The 9158-nt window shown below is 45.7% G+C and overlaps 1 non-coding gene across 1 annotated transcript; it reads left to right on the top strand.

Annotated features, from left to right (window-relative positions):
• Positions 1–7722: 7722 nt before the first annotated feature.
• Positions 7723–7811, top strand: trnap-cgg (transfer RNA proline (anticodon CGG)). Its single transcript is given in 2 exon segments — positions 7723–7758; positions 7776–7811. It is a non-coding gene; the product is annotated as a tRNA-Pro (tRNA).
• Positions 7812–9158: the final 1347 nt, after the last annotated feature.

Below are 9158 nucleotides of genomic sequence, written 5' to 3'. Positions count from 1 at the left end.
GTATGTCAGAGTTTAACTTGAGCTTCATTAGTACCGAACCCCGAATCATTTCAATGAGGTTGAAACAGAACAGGCACTTGTGCACAGAAATAAACTGAGATAGTGGAGCAGGCAAATAACAGCCTCATTTACATGAATCCTTCAATAAAACCTTTCAGATAATTAGAGAATCATACATCACAGAAGGAGGCCATTTGCCCCGTCGTGCTCTTGAAAGAGCAATCCAATTATTCCCAGCTCTTTCCCCATACCCCTGCAAAATTTTCCAATTCAAGTATTTATCCAATTCCCTTTTGAAAGTTACTATTGAATCTGCTTCCAGCACCATTTCAGGCAGAGCATTACAGATTATAATAACTCGCAATGTAAAAAAATGTTTCCTCATCTGCCCTCTGGTGCTCTTTCCAATTACATTCAGTTTGAGTCCTCTGTTGTCCTCTGGGTGTTGCCAGGACTGGAGAATGTTGGCGTTGAGGAAAGATTGAACAGACTGGAGTTGTTTTCTTTGGAACAGGGGAGGCGGAGGGGAGACTTAATTGAGGTGTATAAAATTATGAGGGGCCGAGCTAGAGTGGATAGGAAGCACCTATTTCAGTTAGCAGAGAGGTCAATAACAAGGAGCCATAGATTTAAAGTAATTGGTAGAATGATTAGAGGGGTGTTCAGGAGAACTTTTATCACCCAAAGGGTGGTGGAGGTCTGGAACGCACTACCTGAAATGGTGGTAGAGGCAGAAACCCTCATCATATTTGAAAAGTACTTGGATATGCACTTGATGTGCCGTAAACTGCAAGGCTACGGACCAATAGCTGGAAAGTGGGATTAGGCTGGATAGGTCTTTCGTCCAGAGCCGATGGCCCTCCTTCTGTGCCGCAAATTTCTAGGGTTCTATTATTCTAACAGGTAGTGAGTTCTCCTAGGTGTCCTGGGCATATCTGTGTCCGAGAGCCAACATCACCAGTGGGATCTTGCTGTGTAGAAATTGGCAGCCGTGTTTTCATACATTACAAGCAGTGACCACGCTTCAAAAAGTACTTCATTTTATGTAAAGCAATTTTTTTTAAAACATTCGCCATTCATGCGATGTGGGGCTCGCTGGCAATACTAGCATTTCTTGACCATCCCCAATTGCCCTTGAGAAGGTTGTGATGAGTGCCTTTTTGAACCACTGCAGTCCGTGAGGTGAAGATACCCAGAGTGCTGTTAGGGAAGGAGTTCCCGGATTTTGACCCAGCGACAATGAAGGAACGACAATATATTTCCAAGTCAGGATGGTGCATGCCTTGGAGGGGAACTTGCAGGTGTTGGTGTTCCCATGCACTAACTGCTCTTGTCCTTCTAGGAGGTACAGGCATCGGTTTTGGGAGGTGCTGTGGAAGAAGCTTTGGCACTTGTGTAGCGCGATTGCTCCTTTCTACGTATCAACTGAAGCCTGAATGTTGTCCAGTTCTTGCTGCATGCAGGCCAGGATTGCTTCATTATCTGATGGGATGAGAATGGAACTGAACACTGTGCAATCATCGCTGAACATCCCCACTTCTGACCTTATGATAGAGGGAAGGTCTTTGATGAAGCAGGTGAAGATTAACTCCTGCAGTGATGTCCCGGTGCTGATATGATTGGCCTCCAACAACCACAAGCATCTTCCTTTATGTTAGGCATGTGTCCAGCAGAGGAGTTTCCCCCTACCCCACGTCCCCCGAAAGATTCCATTGACTTCAATTTTACTCGGGCTCCTTGATGCAACATTCGGCCTAATGCTATTTTGATGCCAAGAGCAATCACTCTCACCTCGCCTTTGGCCATGTTAGGATCAAGGGTGTAATGAGGTCTGGATCCTAGTGGTCCTGTCGGGACTCAGACTGAGCATTCGTGAGCAATCCGGACGTCCCATGGTCGTGAAAGCTGCTATAGGAGAGCGAGTTTTCTTTTTCACTATTTAAAAACTACTAACAATTGCGTGATGTTTATTTGTAGTAACAGATGGTCATCGGGCTGAAACCTTAACTCCAACTTCCTCTCCCCACAGACCCTGCCAGGTTGTCCCAGCAAGGCCCATTCAAAAATGTTGATATTAAATAAATTGTTCCTTCTATCGTCATTAATGACTTAGAAAACACAATATAGAGCCATATATCCAAGTTTGCCGATGATACAAAGGTTGGTGCTACGGTAAGTCGTGTAGCCAGCAGCATATAATTACAAAGATATATTGATAGCTTAATGAATGGGCGAAACCGTGCCTGATGGATTTCAATGCAGGTAATTATGTCGTCATTCATTTTAGACCAAAAATGTAGATCGGAGTATTGATTACATGGTGCACAGATCGGAACAGTTGGAGTTCCGAAGTTATTTCGGGTTCATGCACACAGACCACTAAAAGGTAGCAGTAAGGTACAGAAATAATCAAGAAATCGCACAGCATATAAGGCTTTATAACGAGAGGCTAGAATATAAAGGAGAGGAAGTTATTCTACAGCTAACAGATACCTGGTTCTATGTACAGTTCTGGGCACCGGCCGTTAGAAAGTATAGATTGACAATGGAGGGGTTGCAGTGCACATTCACCAAAACGTTACCAGCGCTCCAAGGGTTAAAATATGAGGAGCGATTACATAAACTGGGCTTCTACTTCCTGGAATTTAGAAGGTTGTAGCATTTGATTGAGGTTTTTAAGATTTTGAAACGAATTGATAAGGTAGATAGAGAGAAATCATGTTTAGCCGTTGGTGGCGGAGTCTAGGACAAGGGGACATAATTGTAAAATCAGAGGCAGGCCATTCGAGGAAGAAGTTAGGAAGCATTTCTGCACGTGAATGTTGGCAGCAGTGTGGAACTCTCTCCCACAAAATAGCAGTATATGCCAGCTCAACTAATAATGTTAACCTGAGATCGGTACGTCTTTGCTAGACATGCGTTGAAATGATGTGTTGCCAAAGCAGATGGATGGAGTTAAGACACAGCTCAGACAGGAATTCAGTGAATGGCGAAAAGGCTCAAGGGGCTGAATGGCCTCCTCCTGTTCCTATGTTCAGAACACCAATTGTAAATGAAGAAACGCTGTCTTGAAGGGTGAATTATAAATATGGCACCATCCCTTGCAGAGATCAAATGACTTTTAATCCATTTCATACCAAAATTGGCTGGATGTTTTATTTTCAACCCCCGTTGCCTGAGCATCTACCAGAAGTGGGGTTCGAGCACACGCAAACACACTTCTATTAGAATTTAATCTAACGCCTTAAAAACTCGGCCATCCTGGTGATAGAATCCGTGCCGCGCAGTGCTTGAAAATTCGACAAATCCCTTGCAGACTCTAAATTTAGTTTTCAGCGCCGAGCAAACTACACGTCAGCATAATCTAAAAATGTGAGAGGATAAAGACATTTTCTAAAGCTACGGACGGTGAAAAGCTGAACTGCAAAAGCACAGCAGCTGGGCAAGTGATGCATTGAACTGATCGTGCGTAACTAAACAAGAACTCCCTCGGCTTTTAGCCCATAGACCATGTAACCCTCCCGTTCAACACCGAACACCTATGAAGGAATAATGTTAAAATGCACGTGAAACACTCAGGATCAGCAAGCTGTAAACTGAACCAGCGCTTAAAGGGTTAACACGTGAGGTGCAGAGTAAAATGATGTGGGGGGGGCGATGGAGAGAGTGACGGAGAGAAGGTAATAGTTGGACGGATAAACAGTGACCCAATTAGAAAAGCTTACAGAAAGTGACTGAGGCTGAGTGAGGCATACAGAGAGACTGACACCAGGAAATAAATACAGCAACAGAGAGAAATAGAGCGAATCATAGAGCGAGAAAAAGAGAAACATCACATTAAAGGTGAGAAAGTCGCTGCCGGCACGGGCGTGAATTGGAGACGTGACCTGCGGTTTACCGGTGAAAACACAAGGTCACTGAGGTAGAGGATTGTCGCATCATAGAACCATAGAATGGCGCACTTTCCCCACAGCCCTGCACATTGTTCGTCATCAAGTATTTATCCAATTCCCTCCTGACTATTGCATCAGCGATCCGATCTGCTTCCACCAACAGTTCAGACAATGAATTCCAGACCATAACTACCCTCTGAGTAATAAAAAAAACTCATCGCCTCAGTAATAAAACAATCTCATCCCCTCAGTAATAAAACAATCTAATCTCACCTCGCGTTCTTTTGCCAATTAAATTAATAATTTAAACCTGAGATCGTTAGTTTTCTTTTAGACAAGGGTACGAATGGATTAGACGTTCAAAGCAGGTGGGTGAAGTTAAGATCCAGGTCAGCCATGATCTCACTGAATGGTGGAATATGCTCGAAGAGTTGAGTGGCCCACTCCTTTTCCTATTTTCTGTCAATCGGCGGAGCACCTGCTGTAAATGCAGCAACGCTGCCTGGCAATGTGAAATATAAATATTGAAATTTCCTTTCCAATGATTACAATACTTCGATGAGTTATCACAATCGATAACATCCAACATTGGGGGGCTCAGAATTCACACGTAATGACGTACATTCAATCTTCACTCAGATCCCTTAACCACTCGGCCATCCTGGTGATATAAACAGCGACGCGCAGTTGTACACAATTCAACAAATTCCTTTCACGTCAAAATACAAATCCATTGATAATGCCAGTGATTTGAAAGCTGCTGTGGGAAAAATAACATCACTTACATTCTTGTTTCCTGGTCCTCACTGTCTCCCTTTCACTGTGGGCGTCCAATCCCGCTACACCTCCATCCCCCACCAGGACGGCTGGATGACCCTCCGCTTCTTCCTTGAACGGAGGCCATCACAGTCACCATCCACTACCAACCTCCACCGCCTGGCTGAACTTGTATTGAACTTACATTGAACTACTTCTCCTTTGAATCTACTCACTTCAACCAAAGAAGCCCAGCTGCTCCCAAAGCTAACTTGACGCCACGTCCTCCCACCTTGCTTCCTGTAAGGACTCTATTCCTTTTTCTAAGTTCCTCCCTCTCCATCGCATCTCTTCTGACGATGCCAACATACAGTTGGGCCAGTAATTCCGGTCCCAACGCGTGAGTACGGACGGGGTACTCACGTGTGGGCCCGTTGGAAGTGCCGGATATCAGCATGCACAGCGCATGAGCAGGAAACCAGCATTTCCTCCAAGGGGCTCAGAGGTCCTGCGCGCACGCGTTGAACTTCCTTCTTTTTGACAGGTTTGCCCGTGTGCAAGGGCCTGAACTTTTTAGACATATAAAAAGGAGGCGTAAGGACTTGATTCTTTAAGGTAAGTGGTCTATTACTTAGAATTATAACATTTTTTCCACAGCTTTATTGTTCTTAAGGACTTTACAGTAAGGTAAGTTTATTTTTAGACCCGATTTCTTAAAAAATTATTTTTTTCAAAAATTTGATTAATTGTTTAAAATGGTTGTTTTAAGTTATTTATAGTTTATATAATTATTGGGAAGCTTTTTTAAATTTTATTTAAAGTTAAACTAGTCTTTTGGGCGCACTACTTTTCATGAGTTTGACAGATCTTACTATAAAGTCATGAATGAAGTTTCCCCTCCCCTGATTGGCTGCATAGTACTCACCTGATCCCAGCCGGCACATCGCACTAACTACGCCGCTGGATCAGGCAAGCACAGCGCGCTGACATCTGAACCGGGCCAGTGACAGGAATTGCAAGCAGGCCCAGGCTTCAGATGTCGGCGTGCCGGGTGAGTGCACATCGGGGGCTTGCACGCGCGGCAAGCCCCCGAACCTAATTTCTGGGCCAACCACCTGGATCTGTGTAACGGCAGTCTGTGTCAGGGTAGCATCTGTCTAGTTCTGCATATTATATCTGGATCTGAGTAAGCGCTGTCTGTGTCAGGGTCGGAGCTGTCAGGGTCGGTACGTTATATCTGGATCTGTGTAAGGGCAGTCTGTGTCAGGGTAGGAATTGTTTGGCTCTGTATGTTATATCTGAGTCAGTGTAGGTTCTTTCTAGGTTTGTGTAGGAGCAACCAGGGTTTATGAAGAAGCTAAGGAAAGGCAATCAACCTGCAACATTAACTGTTTCTCTCTCCACAGATGCTGCCAGACCTGCTCAGTATATCCAGCATTTACTGTTTTTATTTCAGATTTCCAGCATCAGCAGCATTTTGCTTTGGTTTCTATGATGCAGATGTCTGGGTCTGTGTAGGAATATCTGGGTCTGTGCAGGATCTGTCTGGATTTGTGTATGAGTGCCTGGGTCTTTGTAGGAGCTGTCTGTGTCTGTGTAGGAAGGTCTGGGTCTGAGCAGGAGCTGTCTGGGTCTGTGTAGGAATGTCTGCGTAGGAGCGGCCTGGGTCTGCGTAGGAGCTGTCTAGTTTTGAATAGGAATGTCTGGGTCTGTGTATGTGCTGTCTGGTTCTGCGTAGGAATGCCTGGGTCCGTGTAGGCACATTCTGTGCCTTTCTTGGAACTGTCCATGCCCGTGTAGGATGTTCCCATGTCAGTGTAGTGGCTCATGCATAGGTGCTGGCTGAGTCATTGTAGGAATTGTCTGGGTCTATGTAGGAGCGAATGGGTCGGAGCAGGAGCTCTTGGGTCAGCACATGTGTTCCATGGATCAGGGTTGGAGCTATCTGGTTTTCTGTAGGATAGTCTGTGCCTGTGACGGTGCTCCCTGTGTCAGGGTAGGAGCACCCTGTGTCTGTGTAGGACAGTCTGTGCCTGTGATGGTGCTCCCTGGTTCGGGGTAGGAGCTTCCTGGGTCTGTGTAGGACAGTCGGTGCCTATGGTGACGCTCCCTGTGGCAGTATAGGAGCTCCCTGGGTCTGTGTAGTTAAGTCTGTGTCTGTGATGGTGGTACCTGTGTCAGGGCAGGAGCTGACTGGGTCTGTGTATGAAAGTCTGTGCTTGTGATGGTGCTCCCTGTGTCAGGGTAGGAGCCACCTAGGTCTGTGTAGGAAAGCCTGTGCTTGTGGTGGTGCTCCCTGTGTTAGGGTAGGAGCTGACTGGCTCCGTCTATAAAGTCTGTGCCTGTGATGGTGCTCCCACTGTCAGGGTAGGTACCTTGCAGGTCTAAATATGCTTACGGGTCTGAACCGAAGTTTTCTGGGACTAAATAGGAACTGCTTTGATCTTTATAGACAAAAACATCTGTCTGATGGGGCTGAGATTTCGTCAAAAGGTCACAGCGTCTCCGTCCTCACCTGTGCTTTGTAAAGCAGCTTTATTTACGTTTTAATTTACAGATGGGTGAAATGATAATCAGGGGCGGTTGGAGCCTCAGCGCCCCCGGTTGAGACAGGGATGAATCTGCCGGGCCTGGTCCTGAATGTGCAAATGTGGCAGAAATCACGATGGGCATGGGAGGAGATGGGTGGGGCTATGAACTGAGATTAAACCCCCTGCCCAAACAAAACTTGCCTCAGTCACAGAAACGAATGGTCACTTCCTGGGCGGTTGTTGCATCACTCACTGCCTCCATATCTTCTCACTGCCTTTGCTGAGATATTGTGCAAATCTGAGGCCTCGCACCAAACTAATGCAGAAACGCTGCTGCTGCTCTCGGGATGGGTACCTGCTGCCTCTATACATTACCGTCCTAACAATTCATTAACTGTCTGAGTGGAGCAGTGCGGCGCTTCAGAAGACTGGCAGACAAGGCAATGTCAGAGCTGTCCCGGGCTCAAGTGCTCTGCTGAGCAAGAACAGCCAACACATGACTTACTTATGGAAACGCTCTAAGTGCTGTTTTTTATATCGATGGCTCGTTGGTCTAGGGGTATGATTCTCGCTTCGGGTTAATTAGCATAGAATATGTGAGAGGTCCCGGGTTCAAATCCCGGACGAGCCCTCATTTTGCTCTCGACTTTTGACCTTGAATTCCCTTTGAAACATTTGGAAAGATAAAAGAGCAGTTTCCAAATCAATCCACGTGAATCTCAAGCGCTTTGGTAAGAGGGTCAGTGCAAATATGCCGGATCAAAGGTAATCTCTACGGCCTACTATTTGTATAAACGAGTTTTTTCTGGAAGTTGAATGCGATATTCAACCAGTTCTGGATTTTCATCGCATTAAAGTAGATAAATGAACAAAAGATTTGCATTTATTGTGCGCCTTTTACCACAAACGGACTTCCCAAAGCACTTTACAGCCAATGAAGTACTGTTGTACATCAGTGTTGTAATGTAGGAAACATGGTTACCAATTTGCGCACAGCAAGCTGCCACAAACAGCAATCAGATAATGACCAGATCATCTGTTATTTTTTGTTATGTTGATTGAGGAATAAAAATTGGCCAGAATGATTGATGTCCCAGTTTTATTCAGTATACAGGCAGTCATTAAGATAAATAATGATTGGGACTGGGAAGGACACAGTTTTCACACCTACCCGCAATGATCACAAGATCCTTACCTCTGAGGAAGGCCATTCAGCCCATTCTAATACAGCCCTCCAGGGCATCCATAGGCTTCACTTCATTGTTTAATCCAGTTTATTCCTATAAATCATTCCGAGGGTTTAACCACCACCGCTCTGCCTGGAGTCCATTCTAAGTGTTGATCATTCTCCTGATATCAGCCCTAAAGAGCTCACTTTTACTTTTGAGGCTGTTTCTTCTCGTAATCTGGTATTCCACATGAGTTACTTTCTTGTAGATCTCTCCATTGCCGCAGCTGCCTCCATACTAGGCTGAAAATTTCGATTTTAACCCCGAGCGGGTAGGGGTAAAATCCCTCCACGTGTGTATGTTTGTTCAACAGTATCCAGGTGTGTCTGGTACTGTTGCTCCCTCCTCTGGCCGCTGTGTAGTATTGCACCACCTGGCACTGCTGCAGCCTCCTCTGGCCGCTGTGCAGTATTGCACCACCTGGTACTTCTGCTCCCTCCTCTGGCCGCTGTGCAGTATTGCACCACCTGGTTCTGCTGCTCCCTCTGCTGGCTGCTGCGCAGTACTGCTGTGTATGGTTGAACCTGGTCCAACTTCGACCTCCTCTGCTTCCAGCTGTGCCAGAGCTGGAAAAGGAGAATGAAGGGTGGAGTTGCTTCGGGGGAAGCGACCTTCCAGAATAGAAGGAGTGAAAGGACGATTTCTTGATCCAGTCTGCAGACACCTAATATAGGGTAAACTTATCTGAGAAGGAAGAGAACAGAATTCCCGAACTTAGAGCGGGTGTAGTGCTTTCAACATTCTACCTG

Source organism: Somniosus microcephalus, unplaced genomic scaffold (assembly GCF_052327205.1).
Source record: "Somniosus microcephalus isolate GS21.2 unplaced genomic scaffold, FLI_Smic_1.0 unresolved_chr1, whole genome shotgun sequence".
Taxonomy (NCBI): Eukaryota; Metazoa; Chordata; class Chondrichthyes; order Squaliformes; family Somniosidae; genus Somniosus; species Somniosus microcephalus.
This window is presented reverse-complemented; position numbering and strand designations above follow the sequence as displayed.